This window comes from Medicago truncatula, chromosome 1 (assembly GCF_003473485.1).
Source record: "Medicago truncatula cultivar Jemalong A17 chromosome 1, MtrunA17r5.0-ANR, whole genome shotgun sequence".
Classification (NCBI taxonomy): domain Eukaryota; kingdom Viridiplantae; phylum Streptophyta; class Magnoliopsida; order Fabales; family Fabaceae; genus Medicago; species Medicago truncatula.
In genome coordinates this window covers 2,312,194-2,318,193 of record NC_053042.1, presented here as the reverse complement: position 1 = coordinate 2,318,193, position 6,000 = coordinate 2,312,194, and the positions used below count along the sequence as shown (strand labels likewise).

General features: G+C 26.8%; 2 non-coding genes across 2 annotated transcripts; both read right to left on the bottom strand.

Moving 5' to 3' along the window:
* Positions 1–2,700: 2,700 nt before the first annotated feature.
* Positions 2,701–2,774, bottom strand: TRNAI-AAU (transfer RNA isoleucine (anticodon AAU)). Its single transcript has one exon. It is a non-coding gene; the product is annotated as a tRNA-Ile (tRNA).
* A 1,329-nt stretch (positions 2,775–4,103) lies between these two features.
* On the bottom strand, positions 4,104–4,177 carry TRNAI-AAU (transfer RNA isoleucine (anticodon AAU)). The gene has a single exon. It is a non-coding gene; the product is annotated as a tRNA-Ile (tRNA).
* Between the last annotated feature and the right edge of the window lie 1,823 nt (positions 4,178–6,000).

Below are 6,000 nucleotides of genomic sequence, written 5' to 3'. Positions count from 1 at the left end.
AATTTATAACAATGTGTAACATTTTTTACTATTAGAACATGAGCTCCTATTCAAGGCTAACTGTTTGTTGGCCCTCTTGTGTGGCTTAGACTTAGAGCCGTCGATTTTTACAAACAATATCACTGTTCTAACCTCAAGTGTACTGCACCACTTTCCGTTGTATTGTCCATTTTAAATTTTAGAGTAAATTATACTTCCCTTCCTTTGAAGATGTTGAATTACACTCCCCTTTCTTCTTATGTTAAAATATACATTCTCCTCCGCTCTTATTTAAAATATGTTAGAAAATATTTAACTCCCCTCCCTTGAGAGAAGCTTCAATTACATTCTCCTCCCCTCTTAAGTTAAAATCTAAGCTTTAGTCCCTCAATAATTTTTTTCTTCTAATAATCTTTTTTTTGGTAAGAAAAAATATTATTAAAAGTAATCTAATAATCTAGCACACTTTAAAGAAAAATAGCATTGCGGATTCATTTTAATATAATCAAATTTTGAATACATATCTTTCTCTATTTTTTATTCACAATTTCATTAATATATAGTTTTAAACCCTATTATAAAATATGAAACAACCCAAAATAAAATTAAAATATGTGAAAAATTACTAAAGTCGATTAAGTATGGTTATTTAAAAGCGAATTTTGTACTCTAAATTATAAAATTAATTACAAAATATTTAAATTTAATTGTCATTGACATTTAGATTATAAAGAAACGAATTTATATTTTTTAAATGGTGATTCAAAATTAATATATATTAAAAAATATTTATTTATGTTAAAATAGATTAAAGTGTTGTTCATATTTAATTATTAAGGGAGGGGGTTGTAATTCAAGCATCTTATAGGGGAGGGGGGAGTATAAATCTTACTTTTTAAGGGAGAGGAGTGTATATTTTAACATAAGAGGGGAATGGAATGTAATTCAAAGATCTTTGAGAGGAGAGGAGTGTAATTTACTCTAAATTTTATGTTACTCCTCGCAATTTTATCGTAAGTTAAAAGGTGTCTCAAAAGCTTGATGAGTGTGATGTTTAAAATTACCTACCTTTAACGTTGATTTCTATATAATGTAAGACTTTGTTGATCAATCAAAATAATTTCAAACTTGGGATATTTTTGAATTATTTAGAGATTTTTAAATAGATATTTGAAGTAAAATATTTTGTAATAGAGGTTCTGAACTTGTCAATAATATTAATTCGATTCGCTGATAAAATGTTTTAAATTCTATTCTCGAACTTTTAATAGTTTTAAGTTAGGTTCCTCGTAAACTTTTAGATAATTTATAATTAGGTCTCTAAGCTTGGGTTTTTTTTTTTTTGGGTTAATAAGTCTTTATTCCCCTATAATATAGGGTACTTTTGGTTTTGCCCCTGTAAATTTTTTTTTCTAAGATTCCGTCCTTGTAAAATGAAGATTCTTCACGATTGTCCCCTAAGCCCATTAACTCAGCAGAATCTTTGATGAGGCACCTACATGGTTTTTTCTTTTTATTTTTAATTTTTTTTTGCTTGCCACGCGTAAAAAATAGTTTACACGTCATTTTTATTTAAAAAAATTAAAATATAAAATAAAATTTAAAAAAACGAAAATCATATTTTTAAAAATCTAAAAATTAATTTTCAAAATTTTAAAAAATCTGAAAAAATTCAAACAATTTTTTTAAATCGAAAAAAAATTAGATTTTTTTTCCAAAAATTAAAAAACATTTAGATTTTTTTCCGAAATAGAAAATTGTCTTATCTTTTTCGAAATTAAAAAACATTCAGATTTTTTTCGAAGTTTTTTTAATTTTATGAAAATTCTGGAAAATATTTTAATTTTTAAAAATCTGGATATAAATGTTTTTAAATTCCAACTATTTAATCTTGAAATATTGTTCTGGAATTCAAATTTTACGAAATTTTGAAGATTTTTTAAATTCTGAATATAATTTTTTTTAATTCAAATCAAAATCTTAATTTCAGTTTTTTTTTCAAAAAAATTAAATTTAGAAAAGATTTCAGATTTTTTTCGAGAGTTTTATTCCTGAATTTTTATGAAATTTTTTTACGAAATTAGGAATAGTTAAAAAAAAATTCTGAAACTTAATTTTCAAAATAATTTTTTTTAGATAATATTATAATTTTCGATGTTTTTTTAATTTATATTTGGAAATTTTAGAATCTTTTTCGTAATTATTTTATAAATTTTTGAAAAATTCGAAATATATTAAATTTGAGATTTTTTTATAATTTTTTTTCTAAATTTAAAAAAAAAATCCTAATTAATTTGTTTTTTATAATTTTTGAAAATTAATTTTCATATTTTTTTAATTATTAATGATGTGTAAATTGTTTTTCACGCGTGGCAAGCAAAAAAAAATGAAAAATAAAAAGAAAAAACTATGTAGGTGCCACATCAAAGATTCTGCTGAGTCAATGGGCTTAGGGAGCAATCGTGAAGAATCTTCATTTTACAAGGACGGAATCTAAAAAAAAAAATTTACAGAGGGCAAACAAAAAGTGCCCTATATTACAGGGGGTAAAGACCTATTAACTTTTTTTTTTTTTTATAATTGAGTTCATAAGTTAAGGGACTTATTAGAAACTATTAAAAAAAAGGACACGAATGTTTTTTTAAAAAAGAAGGTCTTATTCCATACCTTAATTTTGAATTTGTTTAATTTAATTATATTATTAACTAAATTAAAAATAAATGGCCCATGCAGGTCTCAAACCTGCGACCTTCGCGTTATTAGCACAACACTCTAACCAACTGAGCTAATGGGCCATTTTGTTAATTAATTTGGTTATTTCAGTAATTAATTTAAAATTCATTAATAATACAAGGACTTTAAGAGTAATTAATCCTTTTTTTTTTGTTACAAGGCTAAAATTTTTAATCAATATTTAACAATAATTAATCCTATATTTAACAATTTATATTAAGTAAGTTTCTATACATAGTTTTTAAAGAGATATATCATTGATTGAATACATAAATTAGATTTGATCTAGTTTAACTTCTTAAAAAAAAAAAAAAATAGATTTGATACATCCTCAAATCTGCGACACAATTTTTTTTTTTTATATATTGTTTGTTGCACTACGTTTTGTGTAAGTTTTTACAGTTTTATCCTTAACTTAGATGTTTAAGTGAATTAAGGAGTATAAGTGCTTATTAACTATCCTTTAGTCTCAATATTTTTAAAGAATGTGAGACATTTTTGTGTATCAGAACAAACGCCCTCGATTTCAACGGACGACATCAACCTCAAATTTGTTGCACCGTTTTTCGTTGTATTTCCTGTTTTAGATTGTGTTAGCCCTCATGATTTTGTCGTTAATTAAAATATGCCTCAATTGATTGATGAATGTGATGTTTATAAATTACCCGTCTTTAACCTTGATTTCCATAGCATATGACTATGAGACTTTATTGATATATCAAAATAATTTTAAATGTTTAATTTGGAGATTATTGAATTATATAGAGTTTTGTAGTTTTTTTTTTTTTGAAAACTCAGTATCCGATCTTAGAATCGACTAATCCGATGGGATCAATCCTACCGCCCCCTTGTAGGGGCCCCGTTTAAAGTCAGAGCAAACTTTGTATGAACTTAGCCCAGCGAAATTGGCATCAGAGGGAATCAAACCTGAGACCTCTGTAGGAGCAAACTCTAAGATCCCAAGTCAACCACTAGGCCAACCCCAAATGTGTTTTGTAGTAAAATATTTTACAATGTAGTTATAAACTTGTCAATAATATTAATTCGACTACACGGCTAAAATGTTTTAAATTTTGTTCTTGAACTTTTAAATAATTTTAAGTTAGTTGCTCATAAATTTTTAAATAATTTATAATTAGGTTTCTAGGTGTAATTTATTTTTCCTTAAAAAATGCTTTTTCTTAACCGAGTCCCTTAATTTAGGGACTTGACTACAAACTATTAAAATAATTAGGGACTCAAATATTTTTTAAGGATTTAGCTCATTACAAATATTTCAAAAAAGTCAATAATATATTTTTCAAGATTTAGTTCAATTTTTTTTTTTTAAAAAAAAAAAAAAGGTTGTGTAAGGAAGAAACTATTATTATTAAAAAAGGATAAAAAATAAATGGCCCATGCAGGTTTCGAACCTGCGACCTTTGCGTTATTAGCACAACGCTCTAACCAACTGAGCTAATGGGCCATGTTAAATGCTATTTTTAGTTTAGTAATTTAACAATATATACTTACGTAAGTTTCTACCCACCCCCCGAAACACACATATAAAGATAATAAATAGTTTTAGGATGCCTTTTTTCTTTATTTTTTACCTTTCATTTAAACCATTTTATCATTTTCATAATATTATTTTCATTATTAATTATAAAATAATTAATTTTCATTAGAAGACGAAATTGAATCTGGATTGACGTCAATTATGTATGGTGTTGTTGAATGTTATTTTGAAATGTGTCGAGATCTTTATGTTCTTGAATATAGGTATGAATTCGTAGAGGATGATGTTGTTGTTGTTAGTAATCCTCATAGGATGATGTTGAGAGCTAGATCACGTCGTTGTCTTCTTCTTTTCACTGAGATCAGTTTGCTTTACATCTCTACAGATTTATCAACCCTAATTCTCAATTCTCATATATATATATATATATATATATATATATAGGGATATGATCAAATGACACCAATGTGTCAAATTAAATTTGACACTAAATCCTAACCATTAATCCAACTTTAATCCGACGTCCCTCATCAATTCATTAGATGTTCACATGCTTGATCAAATGATCAAAAATTTAATTTTAGAAATAATGTATTCTTTCTTCTATTTGTATTATTTACAAAAAAAATTCTCTGATTTCTTTACAATGTTCATTGTCATCCTTTTTTCTTTAAGGTAACCGTAACACCCCAATATTTTATATATGTTTTTCTTTTTAATATTTTTTTGACCTATCATTTAGTTGTTTTATTCATCTATTTTATTTTTATTAATCTATTTGGTGTGACAAAAAAAAAATATAATCATTCTCTACATAATTTATTTTATTCTAATTCTAATCACTTAATGATGTATTTTTATTTGTAATTTATTTTAAAGTTAATTATTAAATTAGCAATTAGTTTTCTATTTTGACATAGTCATAATAATGCTACACGTTTTTGTTGCCTAATTGCCTAATTACTTGGTTTAGTGGCCTTGCTTGGGAGAAATATTAGATAACAACCTATGTTCTGTTGTCGTGGGTATAATGCTGGTGTGATCTTAGTTTGAGAGGCACTAGCAGTCAACGTGCAGATTTCTTCTTCTCTATATCCCACTTTGTTGCCTAAAATTGTGGAGCCAATAGTCAAATTCTCCCCTTCATTATGTGTTATTTTGGTTCCTAAAAACTAGCCACGTTATTCACCTATGCCAATCCTCTCACAATCAGTTTGAGTCACATTCCTATCTAATTTCATTGCATCGGTTTTGTTATTTAAACCACACAAGTTATACCAGCCATCTCAGATATATTTCTCTGCATGAATTTACTTTTCTTAGTCAAACACCCACGACCACTATCAATTCTTCCAACTTCCATAAATTATTGTCATTCAATCATCATGATGACCCTTAAAGACTACAAATTCATTCTTTGCTAATCTAAAATCATATTTTGTTAAGGAGCTCATTCCAAGGACGTATCGGGAATTACCGGATTCGATTCCAGGGGAACAATGTTTGGTCTGTGCGCATACCTCTACGCATGAGTCGATTAATCATTCACCTTTAGTGGGCCATGAAAACAAACATGCGAACCCTTCTTTTCCATAACCCACAAAATACACATTCTCTCCAAAATATCCTTATGAGGTCATACATTTCTATATCATAATATCCTAATTAATCATCACCTTCATGTCCAATTTATTTTACTTGAGTGAGCCATGCGTGACTTTCTTCATCCTTGCCATTTTAAATACATCTAAAGTCATGATCATCACAGTTTTCTTTCAAATTGATTCCTT